We start from the raw sequence: 27,285 nt of genomic DNA, 5'->3' as shown, positions 1-27,285 counted from the left end.
CCGCCAGGGGGCGCCGTCGCCGCGGGCCCGGCCGCGTCTCCCTCACGCGGTGATGGCGCAGGAAGCTCGGAGCGGCGGCTGGAACGGCAGGGCGGGCTCGGCCGGGCGGCCAGCAAGAGGCAGCAGAAACTGGCCCCTTGTGCCAGGAGCCGCGGGCTGTCCCGGCAGGCGGGCAGTGTGCGGCTACAGCGTAGCAAAAACCCGGAGCAGTGGCAGCGAGACGGCGGGCCCGGGCAGCCGCGGCCTGGCTCCCGAACACGGCCGGGAGAGACTCCCCTGGAGGAGGAAGGGGCCCGGGATCCAGGGCTTTCCCTTGAGACAGCCGAGCAGACGGTGAAGGGTCCTTTTTAACTGAGGTCTGGTGTTGATAAGGCTCCAGTGCAACAGCCGCTGCCTCAAGCACAGCTTGGCTCCGGGGAGGAGAAGGCAGCAGGAGACGGAGCCTCGCAGCGCTGGCGAACTCTCCCCACAGTGACCGCAGCCGGCTTCCCCTCCGACACCGAGAGAGCGAGAGCGGGGAGCTGCACCCAATCCACTTCCCCCAGCCAAACCTCGGCTGTCTCTGCCCCTCAGATAAGACAAGTGCAGCCAGGTACACTCCTCCTCCTTGAGAGGTGCACCTTTTCTCTCTCCTAAGAACTGGTCGTTATTGTCTCTTAGCAACAAATGGGACAAAATTCCATTATAGAAAGAACCAAAAGGAAAAGACCTAACCCCTAACAAATACTGTTGCAATCCGCTCCCGGGGGACCCCTCTGTGCTACCCCCGCGGTGAGAGTCCTGCTCTTCACGGAACACGGGCTGGGGAGAGGTCCTGGAGTGGATAGAACACGGACTAAACGTATCTAGACACAGGAGGCCCAAACTTGCTTGGAATAATCCCGGGTTTATTGCATGTCGTCCATCCGGGGCAAGAAAGAGACCAAAATGCCCTGGGTCTTATCTCTTATACTAAGGGGCGGGGGTGATCGGGAGATACAGGGAAGTTACGGCCAATGGGACAGGGGAGAAGGAAAAGGTTCTCAGGTAGGAACTAACATTACACAGACCGAAGGTGACTTTTACCCTTGGGATATACCGTGATTTTTTGATGCGCTACAACAAAACCAAGGCAAATGTCTGGGTAAAGTACAGGCCCCAGGAAACTGGGCTGCAAGGTTGAAATCCAGTCAGTATTTCAAGAGACTTGGAAAGGAGTGGGCAGCTGAGATGTGTTAGGGCCCAAGTTTGAGGTGGTAGCAAGGCCATGGTGGGGGAAGCCCCCCTGTAATGTCCCTGACTCATCCCTGGTAATTGCAAACAGGTGACACCCATAGGGAATTTCAGCAGGTGAGCATTGCAGCACCTGGAACTCGTAACGAGGTAACGGACCAGGCTGACCAGAAGCAAGGAGGAATTAGGGGAACTGTTCTGATGTGTTGCTTCAGAAGAGAGGAACCTCTGCAAAAGCCTCAGAAGAAGTATGGATGTTTGATCATTTGAACAAGAACGGCTCAGGAACTGAAGGTACACTTTGCTGGGTGTGTTTTGGTGGTGGTTGTAGTTGGAGAAGGGGCTCTCTTAGCTCTCCTTGTTCCTCCCCTCTCTCTTGAGTTGGATTGTGATGATGGAGCGATACCAGCCCTGTGTGGGCTGGGGGGTGCAGGTTCTGGCTGGTGCCTGGGGACAGAGGTTCCCTGGCCTTGGGGGGCTCTGCCTGTGCTGTGGGTTCAGAGGACAAAGAGAGCTGCACTGCCCAGGGCAGTGGGCTCTGGGGCTGGCTACTTCCTCGGCTCAGAGCAAACATGCCGTTTTTTTCCATGTTTATGGAAGTTACATTACCACTTCTTCCCTGGGAAATAGCCTGCAAATTCAAAGAATAAAGAGAAAAAAAACTTGTAAACTTGTTCTATCTGGTTTGCAGTCCTTTAAGGGCCACTCTTTCCCCCTGCAGCCATGAGGATTAGAAGCATCCTGTCCCCTTCAGTTGATGCAGAAAGTGAGGTTAAGTGCAGTGCCGAAGACGCCAGGACCCAAGGATATGCAATTCTCTGAACTCATAAAATCATGACTTAGCAAAAGTGTGCTGCTGCAGAGCTGTTCATGCTCTTAACCTGTACGTTCCCTAAGCCAATTAGGCTGAGTTTCTGGAGAGGGCAATAATGGCTGGGCACACTCCTTTGAACCAATAATGAAGGTGGCTGGAAAGGATGAGTGGCCTGCTAATGAGGGAGTGCTGCCTGTTTGCCGTGCATAGCTAATGACCCTGGCTCCAGCAGTCCACGGCCAAGCAGAACAAAAAATCTATTTCCACCAAGTCCTTTATTACTATCCAGTCACACTCAAGTGAATAGCTCGGTCTGGTGGGGAGAGGGGACAACATCATGGCTCTTTTGGGGAGAGGTACTGTGGTTTTTCCTGTGCCACCCTGGGTCAACCTCAATTCCTTTTTAGTCCTTGCTGTTCTTTCCTCTCCCTGCCCTTGCAGTGATGTTGCTTCAGGGATGGTGTTGGGAGCAAAGTGAATTGTGATACATGCCTGCTGGGTTTGGTGGAGAGGACGAATGCCAAAGATGGGATGCAGGCAAGCCTCCCCAAAAAAAAGCTTCGTAGTACTTGTGAAACACAGATTTCTCCAGGATTGGTCCTTGTCTGTTGAAATCAGCTCCAAGGCTACAGGCAGGCCTGGGCTCTGTCCACTGCATCTCTGCACCGGGAGAAGCACCCACCTCAGGAGTTGGGATGATCTGGTGTGGTGCAGGGGCAGGCACTGGTACCTGTGTGCCAAAGCCCAGGTGTGCAGGAGGCTGTGTCAACCTCCTTGGAAGGACTGGACTTGCTATGTGAGAGTTTCCTGATGTGTGGTGGCAGGGAGGGTGGGTAGGTGGGCAGGGTACAAAATCTGCTGAAAAAAATTCTTCCTTTCACTAGATTAAACTCTTCTTGCAGAGCTCCTGCGTGTCTTCCCTCCTACTTGAAATTATAAATATGTTTTTTCAGTGAGTTAGTGAAAAATTCAAGCTTTCTACTGTAAAGACCCCATCTTCAAACCAAACCCTGAGAGATGTACATGTGGCAGTTGATTAAGCTTCATTGGGCTCCTGTGGTTGGTAAAAATGTATTGAGATGCTTCCAAGATGCTAAAGAAATATAAATTATTTCTGTTGGGCTAATTTATTACTATTTAGCAGAGAACAAATACATTTTTAAAGGGGTAATGGCAAATTAAAATTCCTATTGAGCAAATTTGCTTACCTAGTACTTAGTAAAAAGTTGGGCTTAGATTCTACAGTCTCTTAAATGCACACACAACCTTACGCAAGTGTGTAGGCCAAAAGAAATCTTAAATCTCTGTGGGATCAAGACTATGGATATTAAATGTGAAATAATTAAACATAGAAAGCCCCCACCAAATTAGTCTTTTGCTCTTAGCACTGCTAGTCTGCTCCTTACTCACTGCCTTTGCTTGGAAAATGACAAACGATGAGGTCAGTTTTACTTCTGTTTCTAGTCCGTGTCAAAGTGTTGCCCTCAACACTGGTTTTAGCAGGAGTGTGGTATTGATCCCAGCTCTGATCTGCAGAGCATCAGATCACCTCTGATGTTTGGGCATCAGCAGGCAGAAGGACACAGGCAGTGCCTCATGCTGGGTGAGGTGGGCCATGTTCTCCCTTGGAGGTGCTCTGGGGATCCACAGGATGTGATGCTGTGCCCTCAGTTACACGAGGAAGGATTTGGGGAGCTGCTGCCATCCACCACAGGTGAGCTGTGCAGCCCAAAGCAGGACTTACTACTAATGAAAGGTTATCCTGAAAACTCTTCTTGGGATGCTGGATGAACACAGTAAGCTACTTCATAGGCTTCTTGACTTACCTGTCACAACTGTGCAGCAGCTACAGCTCCTGCACTTTGTGCACATCCTTGCTGAATGAACTAAAAGAGAGAGAATTTTGGTGAGGCCATGGTACAGGTGCCCAGAGAAGATGTGGCTGCCCCATCCCTGGAAAGTGTTTAAGGCTGGGTTAGATGGGGCTTGGAGCAACCTGAGGAGGGTGTTCCATGCCTGTGATAGGATGTGTGGAATGATAGGATCTTGAAGGTCTCTTCTAACCCAAACCAGTCTGGGATTCTATGATTCTAATTAGTAGAAATTGGTCTTGGTTTCCTTCAAGTTCTAGTTTGTACTGCAAATCGAACCAATTATCTTATTGTACTCCTGAATTGGAGACTGGCATTTATTTATTTTGTTAGCTACAGTTTTTCAGTGTTCTGGTGCAGATAATGGAACTGATATGGTTTTCAGTTCAGCTGTGAGCAGGCTGCTTCTTGGGATGGGATGTCACAAAGGTGGCCCTGCAAGGTTACCTGGCTGAGGTGTGTTGTGGCAGAGACCCCAGAAGTCAGTAGAGGTCTGTGCAGGTATGAGCAGTGCAAAGCTGGAATACTGCTGGGACTGGTAATCCTGAACCAGGGGGCACATACAGAAATGTTTGAGCAGGGATGTGTGCCTGTGGTGGTTTGTTGTGAAGGCAGCTCGGGAAGGTCCTACATGATTCCCTTGGTTCTGCTGAAAGCCAGTAGCTGCACCAGCACAGATAGCTGCACATGAGGGCAGGAATGAGCTTCTGGAGGGGTGGGATTGAACAGGGACGTTGTGGGGGGAATTTCAGTGGGCTTTGCATGGCCAAAAGTGGTATGGTCTGGACCTTTACCCTGGGATTTGTAGCCTGTGGCTGGCAAGAGCTGACATCTGCTGAGACCTTTTAGGTTGATATCTGGCCTAAAACCCAAATGTGTGGAGCAGTCCTTATTTCCGTTGATTGGAATATGAAATTGTAGGGGCAGTGTGAATAAATACCTAAGCCATTTATCTGTGCTATTGTTATGGTCACCAGCAGATTGCTGTTCTCCACATGAGCCTCATCCCTTGTAGATCTTGGTGCTTGCTGGAGTCTTCCCTCTCCTGTCCCATTGTGCCTGTCACGTCAGGTGACAGTCTGAGGCAAGGTCTGCCCTGCCCACGCTGCGTGTGGGGGCTGCTCCCCTAAGATGGGTGCTTACAAGCTCTTCATTAGCAGTTTACTTGATGAGGAAGGCCTGGGGGGAGCTGGAGGCGATTCTCACCCCAGGCACCCACGTTTTTGTGCCTGCTCTGACCATATCTCAGATTTGAGATGGGTAGTGCATGTTCTGGTTGGAAATGACATGTGCTATAATTCCTGTAGCAAAAAATATACTTGTGAATGTGTTCCTCAGAAAAAGTGGTGAGTTCAGATGACGACAGCTTTCAAAAATCCTTCCTCGCTATTTGTACAATGACTTCTATTTATGTGAAGGTACAGCTTCTGTGAAGACCCTAAATTCAAGAGGAGTTTGGTAAAAGGTTTTTTTCAGCCGAGAGATGAATTTCTGTTAGTCAAAACACTTTGTTTCAGATCTGTGAAGAAGTTCTAAATTACTTTTTTGTCCAGGTTTCCCTGGAACTACTTCTTTCTCTTGGATATGACATAGTTTGGGAAAATACTTGGATGCTTTGATACACAAGTGTTTTTTGGTAGGGAACAGCCTGAGGTGTTTTTGGGAAGGGAAGCATACTCATTCAGCAGTCAAAGATTAATATAGCTCTGCCTGCATCCCTCTTCTGTGCCAACCAGTCATTGCCTTCCAATTCCACAGCAGTGGTCATCCAGGCAAGGGAAAAAAAACATGTGAAGTGACAACATGTGCAGAGAGTAAGTACTGGAAGCCAAGGCCCCATCCTCCCCAGTGTGATTTTTAACTGGCTGCAGAGATGCTGGGTGGCCCCTCATGGTCCTGGTTGGTCCAAGTGTGCCTTAAATTTCAATGCACTGTAATTGAATGTGATAAAAGTCAAACCAAGAGATTTTTTGATGCACAAGTAACACCTTCCTATGAAAAGGAGGCCCTCTTTCTATTTTTAGCATGCAACACTTTGTTTGCAGGACAGCAGAGTGGAGTCTTGTGGGGAGAGCAGAAAGCACTCTGTGTCCTTGCCAGGCTGGTGGGGTGGGTTGTTTTCCGGGATGTGGGAGTGGGGTAGGTGTGAGTCATGCCTTGCCCTTGTCATTCCCTTGTTTCCTGAGCCATGCTCGCTCATCTTTCTGAGCACAGGATGTGGTTGGCTTTATTTGGAATGTTACAAGCATCTCCATCTGAGTTAATTGACCAAGACAAATTTTGTTAAAAAACCTTGCCAATAATAATGAGAAATAAGAGCTGGGAGGTAAAACGCACACTCTCTAGACAAGCATTAGCTGTAACCCCACCCTTCCAGACTCCTCCTGAGGTACTATGGCAGAGAGCTTAGGTCAGTTAGTTTTAAAATTAACTTCTAGTCCTCAAGGCAGCCTTTAAATAGAGTATTTGAGCTGTGACTATTGCTAGTCTTTTTAGGCTATATAAGGGAGAGGTGGAAGAGTGTAAACCCAGAGAAATCCATAACTGCTGGCAACTGGTCTAATGACTGATCCTGGGCAGAGCCTTCATCTCAAACCCCCGGGCCCTGCAAACTGAGCTGAGATGTGGTGCACTAGTTAGCAGCAGGAGTGGGAATACTCCTCTCTTCTAAGGGAGAGTGTCTGGATGCTGTTAGGCTGCCCTTTGCAGCTCAGATCCATCAAGGCCTTGCTGTGATAATGCAATCCAAGTGGATGTTGTTCCTGCTTCTCTCACCCTGGGCAGGGGTGTGATGATGTAGTTGTGTAGAAGGCTTGGCTGTGCATGTGTGTGGAGGGACCAACTGATCCTGCTTTGGGTACTAAACATGCACTGAGAAACTGCATCGGTCCATCTGAGAGGTGCAGTTGTTCCCTTCTCTTGGAATAGTGAGCTAAGCCCAGGAGATACAAAGGTTCCTTGCTGAGATAATTTTAAGGTGTAAACATTCCTCAGTATAAAGGGAAAATAACAAAGTACCAGATACTCTGAATGTCAGGGAAACAAGGTGAGGCTCCTAAAAAAACACCTGTTTCTTGGCTGGGGCAGTGATGGGGCAGTCTGTGCTGCAGGGACTCAGTGGGTACTGTATCAAAGCATGGCAGCATTCATCTGCCTCTTCACCTTCCCTTCCCTGTCCATGGGGAGGAGTCTCCAACAGGACTGTGACTGCTGTGCTGCAAATCATTCATCTCTCCAAGGAAGCAAAGCTATCCCTGTTCCAGCTTCCAGACCCAGAGAGGAATTTGTTCTGAAAAGATACTCTGAGGCTATCAGGACAGCAGCAAAAGGAAGACATTAATTTGCGTCTGAAAGCAGGCAGAAGCTCAGTGCTTGGGATGGCTCCAGCCCGTAGTCCCGGCGCTGTCCTGGCTCCTCTTGGGACGCTGTGCTCCCTTGCCCTCCCCCGGTGGAGTGGCCTTGCAGGCGATCCATCAGCCGGCGTCTGTGCCGGCGTGGCAGGGCTGCAGCCGCACATCTGATCGATACCGCCCAACCTTGACACGGAATCAGTCACTCGTGGCCAGCTCATTACTGCTGCCGAGCCGCTCGCCTGCAGCAGCCCCTTAATAGCCCTGCTCGGCTGTTGCCGAGGCACAGCAAAAGTGTTTGGCTGTCTTATTTACATGCAGCATTTCACCAGTCCCTCCTTCCCTTGCTCGCAGCTTGCCATCTGCTCCAGAGCCTCGGAGGAGACGGAGGTTGCTGAGTGGGGACAAGAGCAATCGTGCCTGTGCTTTGTCTCTATGGTGACTGAGTGCTCTCCCTTGCGGAGGCTGGGGGGGCCAGTCTCAGGCCTGCCCATTTTAGGCCTTCTCTGCTAAAAACCTTACTTCGTCTGGAAGATTTTGGTGGTGTGCTTGGCTTTTATTCTGGCTTTGAAGCTGATTTTAGTTACAGCTGTTTTAATCTGCTGTGTGTTTCTTGTCACTGTGTTTGCAGTCTCCAAGGGGTGGCGAAGGCTTAGGATACTCTTCCTAGACAGTAGTTTTAAAATGGCAATTTATTATTTATAAATTAGGGAATGGATGAGGTCTGGGAGTCAAGTTCCTGGGAGTCTATTAGCTGGGCAGGTTGTGCCCTGTGTCACTGCAAAGATGCTTTCCTCTGTATCAGCCACAAAGTCTTAGACTTGACTCCTGCCCTTGGTCATGAGCCATTAATGATCTGTGAAGGAAGAAATGCACTGACACATGCACTTTGGGGGATATTTGGTACATCTGCTAGCATGCCATTGATTTCCATGAGCAAACTCTCGAGGACAGGTTTCTTTTTAAATAGCTTTTACTTAAACTGGAGTCTGATTCTTGAACAGGAGGTCCTCTGATTTCCGTAAGAAACTATTTTCTGCCCTGGGGAGCAAGGATGTGGAAGGTGACAAGAAATGATGTGTGTGTGCAGCAGCAGGGCAGGAGAAGCAGCTGGACCTGTTGGTTGTGGGGCACTGTCAGGGACCTCTTCTTTTCCTTCTCACACAGTCTCTTACAAGGCAATGTCACAGGCCAAGGCAGCTGCAGCAGAAAACCCAGACAGAGCAGTATGGGTGTGTTTGCTGCTTTGCTGGCTGTTGTGGTAGTTGTGATGCTCATTTGTGGTGTAGAAACCCCAATCTCCAGCCCTGCAGTGGGCACAGAACTGAGGTGCAGCCCTGCCCTCAGACTCCCCACATGAGCATTGCGGGTCAGACCAATGTATGTGCCATGGCTGCCAGATAAACTTGAGGTTTTCATGACTCTTAACTAGTTCACTAAACAACTTCAAGTGATTATCCTTTTTCTTTCCTGATTAGGGAAAAATCTTTAAATACACAGAGCATAAGACTATTCTTAGATGTTTGGGGAGGAACCAACAATGCTGTAGAGTGAGTTGTGTTAAAGGTATCTTCCGGAATGAAGATAGAGAAGCTTATGGGCAAGGAATGTTTTCTAATCTTGTGTTTAGAACCACTGTCTTAGGGCCTCTGTTTATTTTCTGCTTGTCTTGTACAAAGACCAGTCTTGTGCAGCTGTGGAGGCCAAGCTTGCCCAGCTCTTGCCACAGACCCTTGGAGCTGTGAGTGCTCCCGTCAAGGGAGAGGCTGCAGTGGGAAGCTGTACTGTGTTAGCTTACAGGATTACAGGGAGGATTATGGAGAGGAGACTGTGAATGCTGAAATCACAGGAGCACTTCAGTCAGCATTTGTGCTTCCTGCCAGGGCAGTCATTGAGGAATGAGGTGGTCTCAGGAGAAGCGTCTAAACATGGTGCCCTGAACCTGCCTTGATGCTCTTCTCTTACCTGTCTGCCCTGCCCTCAAGGACTCTCTCCCACATCACAGTTGCTAATGAAGGAGAGTTTTGTGTTTCAGAGTAAGATTTGTAGGCCTCTGTTTCCCCTCTTGATTTTTAGAGCTGGATATATGGTTTCACAGGCAAGGACTTTGTGCTGGCTTCTTTTGTACAAATGTAGCTCCAGAGACTTGGAGGACAAAGGCAGCCTGCAGTGGCTTTGCAGACCAACTTCTGTGCAAGCAGAGACTGTCTGCAGTGCAACCAAAGCTATTTATTATGTTTCTTTCCAAAATGTTTCTCCTATCCAAGTTTGAATTAGACAGCAGCTTACTTTCCTTTTACATGAGAAAATCTGTAGCTTTTCTGTGGGGTGAAGTAGAAATAGATGATTTTGGCTTGTTGCATCTTGCATAATTTCCTGAAATTTGTTCCCCTTGGAAGGGTTGTTGAGAAAATAAAACACCCCTCCTTGGCTGGCTGAATGGCATGAAGATGGCATGAAGGGCTGGGCTGGGTGGAGAGAAGGCCAAGCTAACAAATCCCCTTGCTTCTCTGGAGACCAGCTGAAGGTTGGCATGTTCTGGGAATGCCAGCAACCTCGTTAGTTAGTAAAATATATATATTTTACATTTTTATTCCAAAGTCAGAAATTAAACAATCAGGTTATTAGGCTTCTAATCTTCATGGTGCCAACAGCTGGATTGGTACATTCTTACCTGCAGGCTGGGCACTCTGGATCAAGTGGGGCTGTACCAGCACAGGTAACACAGCATTGGGATACAGTGCTCTGTTGTAGTCCACAACGTCAGGATCTCATCCAGGGAAGCAGCAGGGTTCTGGGGACCAGCATGGAACACCAACGAGACGGGCTCCTGTTCATGAAACCATTTATTCAGCATGGGAACAAAGCTGAATCCAGAACAGAGAGCCCCGAACCGAAGTCGAGCAGGGGTTTTCGAGGGACAAAACTCTTGAGGGTCTCCACCTTTAAGGGTGGAGTTCAGGGTCAGGGACCACTAGAAACACAGCAAGGGAGAAACTCCCCAGGGACTCAAACCCAATCAGAACTCCTGGGCCGCCCTTCTCAAGGGGTTTGGGGTGGGACAATGCTTATCTGAAAAGTAACTCTTTGCCTCCCAGATGCACTTCACAACAGTGCTCTTCCTCTGACTGAGGCTGGGGAGGCCTGTGCAGTCCAGGGAGTGCAGGGTGATCCATGACATCAAGGTCTGAGCAGCTGCCTTGTCCATCTCCTCCTCAGCCAGACCTCAGCTCCCTCCACTGCAGTAATCCAGATGCAATCAATCTGGCACTTTCAAATATTTATGAATCATTGATGGATTTTTTTGAAGTTTGAAGTTGTAGCTTTCATGGAATTTGGTTTGATTAGCTGGAAAGTCAATATTTTCACTGTGTTGAGCAGCATTAATTCCAGCCCAGGCAGCAGCAATAACAGCACCGCAGTGCTAATGGCTCTCTGCCTGCCCTGGCTGGCGTTTAGGTAGTCTGGGATGAGCTTGGAGCATGTGGAGGAGCCTTAGAGAGGTGATAATAAAGCAGTACAGCTCATGGTGAAAATTGGCAGAGGCAGGTAAAGAAAAGGTCTATAGCAATGTTTGGGAGTCTGCAGGGTGAGGTATTGAGGCTGCCTTTCTTCATAAGTCATCTGTTCCAACACATCCAAACAAGGTGGATTGCTTTCTACCACAGCTCCCATTAACTTGTCGTAAAAGGATAAGGCACCTTCAGCAGAGTGAATCAGAACCTCTTGGGACCAGACCTTTCTTCTTTTTAGCTGATGCAAATAGGAGTTTGATAGGTGAGCCAAGTTTTCCTTGTCTTTACAGATGAGGGAGCGAAGCCATAAGGGAATTGTTTGAGCTCAGCAGAGGCACAAGCACCATATCTTTCTGTCACTTCATGCCATGACAGTCATTGCTGGCACTGGAGAGCCCACCTCTCCCTTCCATGTCTCTAATGCCTGTCCTGTTCCAAACAACCTGTCCCAGTCCTGTTCCAAAGGAGCCCAACAACTCCCATGCTAATTTGATATGGCTGAACAGGCTGACAGAGAATTTATAAGCTCTTCCCTATTAGCGTGGGCTGCAGGCAGAGCTTCCTCTGCTCTGAGGATGTCTAAGATATTTGAGTTGTGTATGACAGTGAACGTGTCTGCATCTGTCAGGGTCTGGATATTTCAGTGTCATCCGAGGGGTTAAGTGCCTGCAGTGGAAACTCATGTTCTAGGATATTTCCCTTAAATCCATGTCATGGTGCATTTCTGTCACACCAGGTAGCACAAAGAAACCCAGTGGTTTGCAGCAGGGTATGTCTGATAACCTGTGCTCCCTGGGCAGCAACAGCTGAGCAGGAGCTGAGGAGGTTCTGCTGCATATGGATAGGATAAGCCCTTGGGATCCTGTGGCACTCTGTGGTGTTCCATGCTGACTCCATCCTGGGAAGCAGCCTTGCCTCTGCTGCTAAGGCCACAGGGACATGAGGGCCAAGGCCTTGGGTCAGATTTCTCCTGGATGTCTGGATCAGGACCTGGGAAGGAGCTGACCAGCCCGCTGTGGAAATGCGATTACATAACACTCAGAGTGCAGAGCATATTTTGGATAGAGCTCCTTACACACTGCAGGGCTGTCACATTGCTGTGGTCTTACTGAGAGGTGGCAAAAGGCATGAATAGCTGTGGCTGCACCGCTGTTCTCAGGCAGGAATGAGCTGACAGGCTGGTGTTAATAGTGTGGATCACAGGTGCTCTGACGTGGAGCTTAATGGCAGCAAGAGATGTGAGGAAGCCAAGAACTGAACTGACTGTGCCAGTGGCATGCTAACCCTGCCTTCCAGTGCTCAGGGCCGTTTTTGAGGTGAATTTACACAGCCTGTACCTTCCATTCTGTTCCCAGCTGATCGTGTGTGAATTCTGGGGCACCCTTGTGGTGTTGGCATCTGTAAGAATGACAGAAGCGATGACAGAATCCTACTTTAAACTTCACAGGCTTTTTGGCAACTCTAATGATGCCCAGTCTCTTTTGAAGGAGAAAATGCAATGGCAGGCTGTGGAGCCTCACAAGCCTGTGCCAAAGTTGTCAGTGCTGTGAGTCTTCGGTTTGAAGGAGAGTGTACAGGTGTGTACATGCATAGCCCATCCTTCATGGACTACATCCATAAGTACCAGTGGGAGAGATGGCAGATCCTCACAGATTGATGCTTATCATAGAGGTGCTAATGTCTTGCTTTTACAGCTTGATCTTGTTGCTGTCTTTTGTGGCGGGCAATAAATATAAGCCACTTCATCCACTTTGTCTCTTCTTTAGACCTTTCTTTAAATTTGGTCAAGCTGCTGATGCATGGATCGTCTTGACCCTCACCATGAAAAGACCTGCCCTGGGATGACCCTGAATCTCACTATAATTTCTGCTGCAATGCTTTATTTCAGACTTCATTTTGGAGGGATAAGACTGCATTCAGTCATGCTCCACAGGGTGCTAAAAGCCCATGATCTGGGTGATGCTCCAGTGGAGAGGGTTTTGCCAGCTGACTGGGTACTTCTGAACCTGAAGTACTTTCCCTGACCTGGTTCTCCTGCTTTCATTTCAAGTGTTTGCTTCCCATTCTGGGTTCTTAGAGTGCATGGCAAAATGTATCCCTGGGTGATGTATGTGTGGGGAGCATGGTACAAGGATTCCCTTTGTTACATGTGAGGGAAGTGTCTCTGTACCAAGGCAGCTGTGGGGGGCAATGCCATTGAGTCTTCTGCCATAGCTGTGGGATTGTGTTCCCATTAGTCACCTCCACAGGAGCCAGATCAATTCCCTGCTACTTTGCATTCTTCCCTGCAATTGCTGCCAAAGGAAAAGAAATGTCACTTATTTGGAAACTCTGCTTTCTTATTCTGGCAGTGAATGAATGTACCTGGAATATCACAGTTCCCAGAGCTGCAAGGTCCACTTCCCCACCAGCTCACACTGAGATAAACCAAATGTGCAGTCAAAGGGAAAGCCCAAGGGTCATGTGGAGAATGGCTGCAAGTGTCTCTCCCCTTCAGACTAAAAATGTAGCTCATTGCAGCGGCTTGGCCATGGTTTTCCATAAAAAGACCACATCTGGAAATGCTGGCTTATTATCCTTGTGGGGCGGTTGTGCTTTGCTTGTTTCCAGTGGCAACCCCAACTGGAGACGGTAAGTTCTTGACTCGCAGAGTCTGTGGGTTAAAATGGTGTGAATTGTCACAAGGAAAGTGGAAGGACAATTGCCAGCAGAATTGGGTGCAGCTGGTTATGGGGAGGGCTTGAGCAGGCAGTTGGGACAACTTTATGAAGCATGTATGGTGTGAGCAGCGATTGGATGCACCGTGTGCTTGGCTGTCGTGATTAGCATGATGTGTTGCTGGCACATCAATGCCTTCCTTGAAAGCAGCTCTTGCAAGAGGCACTCAGTGTGCCAGTTGCAACGAGGTGACAGTGATGCAGGAGATAAAGAGCAGTATGGGAGTGGGAACTCATGTTTTCTGGTCCTGTTCTGGGCCTTTGAGCTCGATACTGATTCTGTTTTGCAAGCTGCTGGGGAATGGGAATCCCTGATGCCTGTGTTGGGCAACATGCCTTGAACCCTACATGGTACTGTCATAGGGTTAAGAGCAAGAGGCCTCAGTTTCTTACAGTATCAGTAACCCTTGATATGCAAGAGTAGTGAAGCAAGACCCTGACAACTTGTTCCTTCTGTTTAGACACTTGTTTTTGGACAGCTGGTTATTCCTGCTGGAGAGTAAAAGTTGGCCCTTGTATCTGTCCTGGGAAAAAGATGATTTCTTGAGATACCAACATTTCCTAATCCTGTCTTCTAAAAGAGCCTGCAGTTCTTCCTGCCTCCATGCTACCTGTGAATTTAATGAGTTTCCTTTTTGCTCCTTAATCCAGCTCAGTAGTAAAAACTCTGAAGAAGGCAGGTGTGTGACAGGTTTCTACAAAATCCTGTTTGTCAATATGCTCTGCCTTTGTAGCAGAGGAGAGGGCTGATATCTGCTCTTTACACGTGGCTTTCTGAGCAGTTTTGTGCCTGCCCTGTCACTGTTTCTCTTAAGACCACATTCCCCTGGCTGATGGGAGTGGCAGCCTGGGCACTGTCAGAAGCCTTACTGTAGTGGAGGTGTCTGACAGGGAGTCCCCAAAGCCTGTTAGGCTCTTGGAGGAGGGAGAGAGATGGGAGTGATGTGATTTGCTCTTGACAAATCCATATTGGCTGCAACTCATCTCCTTGTTATTGCATTGATTTTTGGAGGGCTTGGAATTGGGTCCTTGAGGAAACAGTGCAGTGTGTATTAAGGTACAAGAGCTTCCTATTGGTTGTGGTTGTGTTGTTGGCCACTGCTCTTGAAGTGTCTCTCCTGTACCCCAGATGACTTTTTGCTCCTTTTACCCCTGAGTACCTGTCTGTGTCTCCCCTGGTGGTGTTTTGTCACACCCCAGTGGCTTGGTGGCACAGTGGCCATGGATGTGGCCCTGCAACAGGCTTCAGTGGACTTGCTTTTCTTTCTTCCTTTGGAAGAGTGGTCTGGGATTCAGTCCCATCTTGCTCACAGCATGCCAAGCAGGTTGTCTGCTTGGGAGCACCAACAATGCTCAACCCCCAGATCATCCCACCTGTGACATCTCTTGGGGTGCTGACAGCTGTGCCAAGTAGAAGGTGAGATTGTTTGTGCTGCTGTAGCAGCAGTTGCCTTCTCCTGTGTTAAAGATACTGCTTTTCCCCCTCCCTCATGAAGAGGCTTGGCTATGGAAAGGCAAGGTGAGGCATCATTTCCTTCATCCCTTTTGTCTGAGTTGCCATCAAAGCCATTACAGTGCCAGAAAGTGACTTCTGACAATGTCAGCACAAATTCCTGTCTATTTGGAGGAAAGTCTAGCTAAGGCAGGTTATTTACTTACTCCTCTGTGGTCGCTATGATATCATATGTGTGGTGCTGGGTGAGATTCCCGTGGAGGAAATCTTCTGAAGGCTTGAGGGGCTGAACCTAAAGCCTGTTGCTGGCTCAGGACTGTTGTAGGGAGGGGATGAGGCCACTTGTAGATGATACAGCAGATGAGTGGGACCTGGTGGTGGCTGTGCTTTACCAATCCTGGCCTTTCCAGGTCACAAAGCAGCAGAGGGATGTACAAAGCTAGCTTTGTTATGAGGGTGTTGATAGCATGAGAGGTGCTGGCAGGCAGTGGGGCCCATCTCTGAGAGCTGGAAGTGACTAGATCCAGGGGCATGTGCGCAGCAGGGCAGAGGAGAAGGTAATTTCTCTGTTCTTTAGAGTCTCAGAAATGTAGTTGTATCTGGGGCAAAACATCTGGGCTGTGCTTTTCCACCTATATCTTTCTTAACCTATATCTCTGATCAGAAGCAAATTGTGCATTTGAGTAGATAATGTCTTCATATATCTTCTTCATATAGTCTTCATGTAGGCCCAAGACATGTCTTCACACAGTGAAGTGGTTCAGATTCCTCCAGAGATGGCTGAGGTGACCTGGTGGACTTGCCCTGCAGTGGTGCTCAAAAGAAATGTCAGCTGTCTCAGGGTCACTGAAGCTTCCTGCTGTCCCTTGTGGGGTCAGTTTGTGAGCTTGGTCACTGGGTTTGCTTTGCTGACACACTCTTGGCTTCCCTCTCCTCCTTAGCCACTGGAGAACAAGCAGAAGTTCTGCAGCTATCAGCCGCCAGGGAAGGAAAGCACTGGAATACTTAAAAAGCAATTAATGTTTGCCACCACAAATCTAGCAGTGCATTGCTCTTTCCAGTCGCATTCCCTGCCTCTGGCCCCCTCACCACCTGCTGCTTTTTGTGGGTTTTGTTTTATCAGTTGCTTTTCATTTTCACTTGAGCTGTCAGTGAGAGCTGAAGTTCAGATTAAGTTGCAGCTGAGATGTGCTTTGCTGGGGATTATGGAACTGGCTGTGTCTGTAGCTGCCAGGTAGGGCAGGAAAAACAAAGCTTTTTAGCAGGCTGTGAGCAGACAGAAGCCTCTGCTTTCCAAGGCTGAAAATGGTCTTCCCAGGCACCAATCTGCACTATCTGCACTGGTGAAAGCAGTACCACTTCCTTTATGGAACTGGTTGATTCAGTCTGCATAGGGCAACTGGTCTGACCTCCTTGGTGAACTGGAGCCTCTGGGCCAGGCCAGAGAGCTGCAAACACTGGTGGAGGCTCAGGCAGCACCTGGAGAAGAGCAAAATCTGCCCCCACTGATGCATTTTGGTCTGATGCAGGTTCTCGGTGTAGTAGAGAGAAAAATTGAGGCTTTGATATATATCTCAGGCTTTTGGGGTTTTTTTTTTTTTTTTTTTTTTTTTTTTTTTTTTGTGGAGTTTTTTATTTTGTTTGGTGAGTTCAGTTTCTGTAATTGCTTCCTCCAGGAAGCTCCCTGGCTGTGTCTCTTGAGAAGATGAGGCATCACCTGAGGCATAAAATACGACTGCCGTGATCTGGGTGGGCCAGAATGGGCCAGAGAAATCCATGGAGAGAGGGATGGCTTGGACACCAGCAAATGGACCTGTAGGGCTGGTCTGAATTCATGGACTGTACTGAGTTAAAATAACCAACACTGAGTGGCTGTGTTTTTCAAAATGTTAAAAATATCCCAGATTCTTCGTAAATCCGAGGAATGCAACCACAGTTGCCTAGCACAAGTGTGGATGACTGTCCTCCCTCAGAACTGTGGTGGGAGCTGTAATACTTGTGCTGAGCTGATATTTTAAGGACCCTTAGAGAGAAAATTGCTTTGAGTCTTTAGTTTGGCAGCTGGGCTGACCTAGGGTGAGATGCAGAGCACTGGTTCAGGGTGCCCTGCTCCTGCTGGTGACAGGAGTGAAGTGACCTCATTCATTGCTCTCTTAGGACAGAAAGTCCACTCCATGAACTTGCATGTGCCTGGTGCTACATATTTGGAGAAGACTGCCATGTTTCCCAAAGAGTTCTACATTGCTGTGAGAGTTTTGCCATCCCAGAGTGGCAGGCCCAGCTCTCAGGTGACTGAAGGCATCCCACTTGGCCCATCTCTGAGGCTCACTGGGTAGTGTTGTCACGCCACAGCCCTGGGGTTTATGTTGCTGTTGTATGACAGAAGCACAATGATGTATTTAGCCTTAGCTCTGCCCCTCATTTCTGTTGTGTCATTGCAGCCTGTTGCCAGGTGCCACTGGCATCCCCTCCCTCTGAGTCCTGGATGATGGACACCTGATTTCCATCCTGCTACCTCCAGGCCTTTCTTTCCTTGCCACTCTCATTTCCCTGAGTCTTTCCAGGAGAAATTCACCAAGGAAGCCTGCTATTGTTGCAAGGACTGCCATTTTCAGATCTGTAATCACCCACCTGCCCTGTTGAGCTCCCAGTGTCACAGACATAGCCTTGCTTGCTGGGATGCACTTGGCAGGAATGCTGCACATCTTAGCAGTGGCCAAGGTGATCTCTCAAAGCATCTGTGTGTTGTTGAGATAGCACTTATCTGTTGGGAGAGAGAGAAAGAGTCAGCAGGCCTGACCTCCAAAGCAAATGAGACTAAAACATCATACCTGAATCTCTCAGATGATATCTCACATCTCCTTCCACCTACAGAAACATGCAAAAAATCAGTAAATATGATAGCCAGCTGCTAAAAGATGCTTGGTAGAAAGATGATTGTGCTAATGGGGAGCACAGTGAGGTAGTGTGGTGCTTGCAGCCACAAAGGATGCTATAAATTGGGTCCTGTGTGATGATGAGCCACTGTCACAACATATGGCAGCCAGTGTGGGCTGTAAATTCTAAGCCCCTCGGCGGGTGCCTGCTACCACCCAAAATGGCTCACAGCCATCTGCTGGGACTGCTCCCACCTCCTGCTGGAGGCATGGCCTGAGCCTGTGTATCCTGCTTGAAGCCTTTGCAGAGCAGCTGCATCCTTTCCTTGGAAGGGTTTGGAAAGCTGGAGGCCCAAATGTTTCATGTAAACCTTCTTGTCAACAGCATGTCCACATATCTGTGTGCTGGAGATGTAGCAGGTGCTTCCTGCCCTCCTCAGCTGTGTGCTCCCTCCTGGAAGGGGCTGGGATGCTGCAGGTCCTGAGGGTTCATGTCCAGTCTGAAATTCCTCAAACAAGGCACAGCAGTGAAAGTTTGTTTAAAATTCCCTACCATCTAATCTCCCCAGATGCTGGTGAGATAACAACATTTTTTTTGTAGTGTTACTCAGCAACGAAAAAATATTTGGGTCAAGTTGAGCTGTTTACATTCGTCTTGGTTTATCCATCTTGTAGGGAATGAAACAAGTTTCTTGTTAAGTTTTTCCCTCTTCATTTTATTTTTATCTTGGTGCTTTGTATAAAAAGTAATCCATGTGAATCATGGATGTTATGATTCCAGTCATGATGAAGGCCTTGTGACATCTCTGCTGTGATGGTGGTACACGAGGGATGAGTAAGCTGTGCTCTGTGCAGTGAGACCCAGCCTGGTGTGCATCTCCTGCATTTCCTTGGCCTTCTGGAGAAGCCTTAGATCATGAAGCTGTGTTGGAAATAGGAGTACATTTATCTCCTGTCTTCTAATGAGGTGCCCAGCACCCCAGGGTTTCACACGTGGCTCTCCAGTCTGTCTGTGGAAATGCTCTTGAGGGACCAGACCAGTTCTTTACACACATACTAAATTTTCATGGATTCTTTACTTTCTGATTCAAAGTGAAGGTTCAAATAACAAAATGTCTTCCAGAAATCAGTTTCTGATTTTTGTGTGATCGCAAAGTGCTGAAAAAGAGACTTACCAAAGGATTGCTTGTGCTGGGCCTGGTCTTATAGAAGGCTTAGTTATCTCTGGGGATCCTAAAAACCATAATTTGACTGAAGATTGTCCCATAGCTTTAGAAGAAATATCCTATGCCTGTTCCAATGTATTGGCCTCTCTGATTTGTGTTCTGTGTCCTGGGGCTCTGTTGGTCTCATTGAATTAAATAATTAAAGTGATGTAGGCTGTAAAACTAGAAATGAAACCATCACTGAAGGAGCTTATCCTGTCTGTGAGCCCTCTGAGCTTACCAGCCCAAGAAGCTGTCCCTCCCTTTGGACCTCCTTGGAAGTGTTGCCATTGAAAAGGATGGAGAAAAAGCCCCCAAGAACCAGGCTGGAGACAGATGATGCTGCACCAACTCCAAGGAAGTGCCAGGCTTAGCTGCATGATCTGAGACCATTATGTGTCATTTAGGTCAAGGGTGTTATCCTGACACCCTTGCCCCATGCACAGAGCTCTAGGTGTCGCCACAGGGTTCTGGGTAAGGGGTGGATGGCTGCTTCCAGGAATACCTGGGACTGCCATGGGAGGTGTCACATGCACATAAATAGGGAGTAGGTCTTTGTGTGGGCATTAATATGTTTGTGTGACTGAGGGAATGAAAGAAAATAATAAACCCTACCAAAACTGTTTTATCCTTTTCTTCCCAATGTGTGCTGTGAAGGGAAGAAGGGGTCTTCAGGGACAGCAGGACAGATCCTTCTCTGGAGCAATTCTTTGTAGCTCTGTTGATTTAGTTGGCATTTCACTGATTAATACCAGTTGAGAATCCAGGCTGGAGTGTTTTGTATGCTTGTAAATAATTGAATGCCGTGTGAATACAATGATGTAAAGGAGGATGGAAATAAAGCAGAGACACTGAGAAATTTCAGATTTTTTGCAACAAGGCTTTTATGTGGAAACACATTGGCATCTTGGCTGTGAGGCACTATGGTCGAGTGTGAGGGTTTTTTCATCATAATTATAAGGACTAGAGCTGGAAAACTGTTGAAAATGTGAAAAATGGCAAGCACATGTCAGATGGGGAGAGGGAGGCTGCTGCCAGCTGTTTCCCCCTCCCTCTGCCTGACTAGGTTTGATAAATATGCATTATTTTTTAATACTAAAAATGAGTCCTAGTTCTGGAAAGGTGCTAAGTTGAGAAACCTGGAGATTAAAGTCCTCGTTATCCGGGGTGAAACAGCAACAGCACAAGCCTCCCATGTGTGCTGAGGGATTGAGTTAATGCACATCTGCTTTGGAGGAGGCCAAGAGATGCTGCTTGTGGTGATGGTGTTTTGTGGTGCGGGCTACAGGCTCCTTTTGCACACTGGCTGCCAAATCCCTACCCATAAAAAATGTCTTTTAACAGCTGTGGTTGGTGGGAGCTGATGTTGACCTGTCCCTCCTCACTGGTCTGGGAGCAGTTCCCAAATTCATGCCTCTTCTGTTTGCCCTGCATAACACGGCTTTGACAGCTCCAGCCCCTGCTCCCAGGGAGATGTGAGGTTGGGAAATGTATTGATGTGTTTAAACCCATCTGCATGTGTGATTTAGGGACAAGACATGAGCCAAGGCAGTGGCCTGGGAGCCGGTGGCTGCCCTTGGCTGTGATGCAGGCACTCCAGGGAGCCTGGATGGAGGCTGCTGATATGCGGATGTGTGCTTCAAAGCCTGGAGGTTTCCCAGGAGCTCCCACGGGAGGAGGTGAAGCTGTGAGGATTGGAAGAGGGCCTGCAGATCGTGTATGAGATTCCTAAAGCTGTGGCTTCTGCATGATCTGGTCACCCAGCAAAGAGGGGCAGTGTCTGCCTTATCTCCTCACAAACCAGGAAGAAGAAAATATGAGTGTTTGGAGAGAGTTATTCTTCTTTCTAAAGATTAATGGCTGAATTCCAGAAAGACTCAGGTTTGGTGAGAGCCTGTGTGCTTGTCTTTTTGCAGAGTAGAAATTAATGTCCCCAATTTCCTGTTCCCTCCTGGGTACAGGAGGGGCAGCTGGGGCAGCAGCATGAGGCAGGAGCTGCAGGACCTGCTGCTATTATTTCATGTCTTGCCCTGCTAGGGCTGTTGGTGAATTTCTGTGCTTACTCTTTTGAGGAGCCATTATATTCTTCTGTCACTGTCTGGAACTTGAAATACAAGTGAGTTGGGAGCAGATGAGGGGTTTGTGCTGGGAGTGAGGCAACATAAGAGTGGTGACAGATGCCCTCCATTTCTTGGATGATGGGCACAGTTCAATGCCATAAGCCATTTTTATCCAGAGCTTGGAATTTTCTTGATGTAGTATTTATCAGTTAGCTATTCACTATATTGCAAATCCCTTTCTGCTGCAAGATGTTTGCTCTGCTGGTCTTTGGGTTGGGACAGCCTGCACAGACTGGGTGGCCCCCCCTGCTACCTCCAGCCCTTGCTCAGGAGGCACTCAGTCACACTCTGGTGGGACTGGAGTAGCATAGAGTGGTGAAGTCAGGATTAAGATGTGCAGATAGACACTAAAATCCCACAGATGGTTGCCCTTGGGATAGTGATGCAGAAGGGCTGGTGCTCTGAGGGCAGAGTGCAGAGCCCAGGTGAAATCCCAACTGAGAAATCACATGTATGATACACAGTAGTGCTGGGGGTTAGGAGCTTTGCCTGTGTTCTGAGAGAAGGTGACAATTTGTAGTGTCTACAGCTCTACACTGTGTAGAACCAGCAGTGCTGTCCCAAGCAGACAGGTAGCAGGAGGGCAGGATTTAGGGGCTGCAGAGGTAGTCAGACCTGGAGCCTGTCAGAACATTCACTGCAGGGGTAAAACCAGAGCCCGTGGAGAAATGTCAAGCAGCAATTATTAGAGAATATGATGATGGGAAAGAATTCAGACCTAGCCCCGCAGACTCATTCCAAAACATTGGAATTAAGTATTAAGCATTAAGAGTTATCCAGACAACCTTAATACCTTCAGCAGTGGGACCCTGAGAATCACTTGGAGAGCAGGGGACTTGCATACAGTTTCAGCTGCTGGCCACTAGCAGTACCCACAGAGTAACATGCTGTATCTCTCACCTTGACTTCACTCTGTTGCTGTTATCTGAGACTAAACTGGCACCAGGTTCAGCTCAGAGAATTCCTGCTGCTTGGGGGGTTCTGCTGAGACATTTATGCAATATTGAAATATTTATTTCATAAGAATCCACCAGGAAAACTAAATTTCCAAACAAGCCAGCCCTGTGGGAGAACTCTTGAAAGGACACCGAAGAAAATGTTAAGCTCCCTGAAAAGCAATTTTTATTTTTATTTTTTTTAAATGGTATGGGGACCTAGGGTGCAAAGCTACCTTTGGCAGGAGTGCCTACCTTTCTCTGAAAGACAACAGTGAGTACATGGGCCAAGGGGTTCCTATCTAATTTAAATATATGAAAATGGAACTGGGTAACTAAACCATCCTCATGACATTCCTCATACAGCAAATACCTGATTTCTTTTTATATTTCACTTTCTAGAGTGAAACACCAGTGCTAGGGCATTGCCTTGGCAAGGAAGGAAAACAGCAGTAAAATGCTAAAATGGCAATACAAGCACTGCTTTCAAACCCTCCTTTGTAACTGGTGTTTCATTTGTCTCAGGCTTCCCAGGGTCTGCTCTGCTCCGTGAGCTCCCTGGGGTGCATCAGGATCATTCACTGGCCAAGGCTGGGACCAAGAGCCTGATGTGTGTGTGTTGTGTCTGTGAATTCATCAATGAGAATCTCTTACAAGTCCCTGGGACTGACCCCACACCATTGTCCCCATAGGGGAGGGACAGTGGGGTGCCTCCACATAGCTTGCTTACATTAAAGCATCAAGTCAAAGCAGGAGTCAAACTAGAGGGGATGCTCTGGGCTGGTTGATGGAAGGGCTGTGAATATCCAGGAGGGTCTGTCTTTGTGGTCCTGCCTGTTTCCCAGGTACTGGCAACCACTTAACCACAGCTTGCTTACTGCTGAGAGGTGGTGGAAAGGGTTAGAAGCTGGAGGAAGGCAAAGCTTTTTTACTGAAATAGGTCAAAAATGCTCAAGTGGTGACGTTTTCATGCCTGCATGTTGCAGGGGCACTTGTAAGAGCACTATTTAAAAAAAAAAGAGAAGTGAGATTTCTAATCTATTATTCATTTAGGAAACATCATTTCAGTGTAAAATAAAATATTTTCCTTTTCTGCCTCATTCTTAATATACTGTCTTCTCTTTTTCTCTCTGGCCTGCTTCCCTCCACCCTGCAGTGCTCCAGGGAACAGTGTGTATAAAATTATTTTGTAAAATCCAATAAAAATTTTAATCAGGTCAACATCATTACAGGAAAGGAAATTGATGGAGCTTTCCTGATCCATAAAGAAAAGCAACATAAACATGCAGTTGTAGAAAAAGGAGCACAGAGCTTCCCACCTGGACACCACACAGTGTCTTTTCCTCCTCCTGTCTCCATGGAGCACGGTCTCACGTTCAGCCAAATGCATGCACATATCTCTCATCCCCTTGCACATACACTAAATATACTCCAAAATATGGAATCAAGGAATATTGAGTTGGAAAATCCAGCTCCTGCCCCTGCACAGACACCCCAGCAATTGCACCCTGTGCCTCAGAGCCTTGTCCAAATTCTCCTGGAGCTCTGGCAGCCTTGGGGCTATGCCCATTCCCTGGGGAGCCTGGTCAGTGTGTCACCACCCTCTGGGGGAAGAACCTTTTCCTGAACCTTTTCCAGCCTAACCCAGCCCTGACACATCTTCAGCCTTTCCCTGAGGTTCTGTCAGTGGTCACAGAGAGCAGAGATCAATGCCTGCCCTGTGTGAGAATGCTGCAGACCCCAGTGAGGTCTCCCCTCACTTTTCTCTATGCTGAGCAAACCAAGTGACCTCAGTCACTCCATTCACGGACAGATGACCCTAGACCCTTCTCCACCTTTGTAGCTCTCCTTCAGACACTTTCTAACTGCCTTATGCAGGCAAAAGTCTTTGGCCAGTGCCCTTTAGGAGAGCACCCACCTCAACCTGCTGGCCTTTACAGACCCTGTGGCCTGTATGTCCCAATATTATCTATAAACCATGGTAAAGCAGAGGGACCAGCCAGTTCTGTGGCAACTCCTCTTTTTAATCCCTGTCTCTCCAATTACCATGGAGGGGAATAAAAGCCCTGGTAGCTCTGAGGATTTGCATAGTGTATTAAGGCTTTCTAAGATCTCCTTATCCTGACATTTACAGAAACTGCAGCTGCTGAGGCTCCTTTCCATCTTCCCTCTTCTTCAGATTAAATCTGAATTTCTAAATCTGCCAGGAGGGAGCAGAGGGAGGGATTGGGAATATAACTGCCTCGCCCCAACCTGGGTTTGTTACCACCATCCGAAATGTGGAGCTGGGCCAAACGATAGGAGTGATGGATATCCATGCAGGTCAGAAGCCCTGAGGGAGAGGAGAGACATACCAAGCCCTAAAAGTAATACACTGTTGACTTCAAGGGATTTGCAAAAGCCTCCAGGAATGAGTGCTTGGAATAATGTATTTTTGCCATAGGATTTCTTGAGAGAGTGCAGGAGATGCTGACTACCTCTGACACCCTTCCCACTGAGGTCAAAGTGGTGGTTGTGGATGAGACTGGAGCTCTGGAGATGAGCACCATCCTCTGAGGATCCCACCTATGAAGGGGAAAATGTGATTCCTAAGATCAACACTGCTCATGGTAGAGGTACCCATCTCTGCACTGCTGGGATTTCTCCCATGGAGTGTGCTTTTCCTCAGGGAAAATGAGATAACCATGGACCCTTGTGCTTTTCTGATTCTGCTGGGACATAGGATTGTCCTGGAGGACAAGGGCTGGTTTTTGCAGTTCAGAGAAGCAGAGATGGGAGTTTTAGCTCTTGGGAATGAGGGTGCCTGGTGTTTTCAAGCTGGAGACAGTTGAGGTTGAGTGGTGGTTGAGTTTCCTGGGCGGGTGACATCAGCAGGAGCAGTGCAGAGACTGGTGGGACTGTGAGATGCCCTACAAAAGGTGGATGAATTCCACTGTGGGGTAGGAGGTGTCTGTGGGGGATATTCCCAGTAAGAGTAAATCACTGAGGTTTGTCTGGTGCCACCACTGACTGGCATCAGGCTTGGAGCATGGAAGTGTCCAGGGCTAGGCTGGACAGATCTTGGAGCCACCTGCACTACTGGAAGGGGCAGGGGCTTAGAATGAGATGGTGCTTTAAGGTCCTTTCCAACCCAAACCGGTCTGTGATTTTGTGTTGCAGTTCATCACCTCAGCTGTCCCCTCTGTGCAATGGTGTCCCCCTGCATGGTGGTGTCCCATGTGGGGACATGTGGTTGAGCCCACAAGCTGGAGCTCCACTCTCTGCTGGCAGATGGGCTAAAATAGGAGTCAAAACATTCAGCGCTTTGGAAAGAAAAATAAACTCCCAGGCAAGTGCCAACTGCAGCAGCCATTTTGGCAGAGCACCGTGGTGCAGGGGGATGGGGTGACAGCCTCAGGGTTCTTGGGAACATCCCTAAGGGGAAACAGCCCAGCTCAGGCTGTGTGCCCACAGCCCACCCGGCAGCGCCCGGCTGTGCGGGCGGAGGCGGGAGAAGGCACCCTGCCCACGGCACATGGGCTGGCACCTTGCCTCCTCCCCAGGAGGGTTCTTTGCCACCCTCTGAGTACACACACACACACACATCACACAGCTCTGACGTTATTCTCCTTGGGTTCCTGCGAAGGACTCAAAAATGTCCATTTTAGGGTTTTTATATTTTGGGAGCCAGACTGAAAAATTTTTTCATGGTCAGTAACAAGCAGCTTATGGGAAACAGATGAACAATACTCACAGGAATTTCTCTTATTGCTGCCTGTGTTTAAAATATGAAGTTAGAGAGGGAAGGGAGGGAAAAAATAAAATTTTTTAGGCTGAATTCCAGTCGAGTGCTACAAGATGTTCCCTGCAGTTCTCCCTGTAAGGATGTGGATCTCAGATGATGGAAGCGGGCATGGAAAGCTTGCCTGGGTACACATCTGATTTGGAGTGAGGCCCTGCTTGGCTGCTGGGAAATTTGCTGGTCTTCTCAAAGTGTTTGGTCTTTCCTGGAGCCCAGAAAGAAAAGGCAGGTGCACCCTGAGGCCACTGGCCATGACAGTCTCTTCATGATAACAGCAGCCAGGCCTGGTGGCTCTTTCCAGAGGACACCACACCCCTCTGATCTTCTCACTGTGGAGAACTGTTTCACTTCCAGGGGGGCTGGTGGTGATGGAGGACTTGGTGAGCACCACTGGTACCTGCAGCAGGGATGGACTACTTGGGTTTTGTGACAGCTATAGCTGCACAGATAATTTGGCCTTAACAGACACTTGACCAGCTAGCTTGTTAGCTCGTTAGAGAAATAGAAGTAAACAAGCCCCTGGACATGACAGTGGTAGGTTCAGACCCAAGCAGGGGACCCCAGCCAATCCCTTTGAAGCTCAGATATACCCGTATCGTTGGCCAGTGAGCTGGGCAGAGTTGATTGAGACCCTTGACCAATTGTGTCTGTAAGTGCAAGAAATTTGAAAGCCCTATAAAAGGGGCTGCCCAACAATAAACTTCAGCTGTTGCTGCATGAGCTTCGGCATGTTTATGTCACATCTCTGACTCTGACATCAGAGACGGGTTTTCACCTTTCCCAGTGTTGTAGATGTGGCTCTGTAGGTTCTACAGGATCAGTGCCTGTACCTGTCTGGTCCTGGCAGCTGGATCTGATTTCTAAGCCCTGTGCTGCTGCCTGCAGGGCTGTGCTGGCTGTGTCCATAGTCTGCAGCTCCCTGTAATAGATGGCCAAAGGGACGGATAGCCCAAGGGGTAAATAAATCTTGTGGGCTGGGTGATATAACAAAGCACTTGACCTTTGCCCTGGTGGTTTATTTTGTAATCAGTGCCTGGCGATTGATTTATGGGATAATCAATCTTTGCCTCTCTCCCTTCTTCTGGCCTTGGCGTTGCCTGCACCATGGTCCTTGCTTTTGAGTGATGACTCCAGGCTACAAACAGCACCGAGGGACGAGGCTGCCCACCCCTGCCTCCTTTCCCCCGTGCCCAGATGTGCTGTTTGCAGCCCCACCTGCCCAGAGAGCGTTCATTAGGTAGCTCACATCCCTTTGGCAGGGGCAGTCCTCTCCGCCTTGCCAATCTGCAGCACTCCTGGCCTGACAACTGGCTTCCCGGGATCTCTGTTTATAACTCCTGCAACAAATTGTCCTCAGTGAAAGGCTTTCATGCCTTGTGATGGATTTCCCTCACATAAATTGAGGCTGTGAGCATCCTTGCTCTTCCTAGGAATGC

General features: G+C 48.4%; 1 long non-coding RNA gene across 2 annotated transcripts in view; it reads left to right on the top strand.

Annotated features, from left to right (window-relative positions):
- Positions 1-42: 42 nt before the first annotated feature.
- Positions 43-27,285, top strand: part of LOC107209414 — a 46,962-nt gene continuing 19,719 nt past the window's right edge. Inside the window, exons 1-2 of one of the 2 annotated variants that reach the window (XR_004498876.1) lie at positions 43-592; positions 1,304-1,506. This is a non-coding gene — a long non-coding RNA (uncharacterized LOC107209414). Of the gene's footprint in view, positions 1,507-27,285 lie in introns of both variants that reach the window. The other variant, XR_001523597.3, reaches the window with a different exon arrangement.

Source organism: Parus major, chromosome 10 (genome assembly GCF_001522545.3).
Source record: "Parus major isolate Abel chromosome 10, Parus_major1.1, whole genome shotgun sequence".
In the NCBI taxonomy this organism is placed as follows: domain Eukaryota; kingdom Metazoa; phylum Chordata; class Aves; order Passeriformes; family Paridae; genus Parus; species Parus major.
This window is presented reverse-complemented; position numbering and strand designations above follow the sequence as displayed.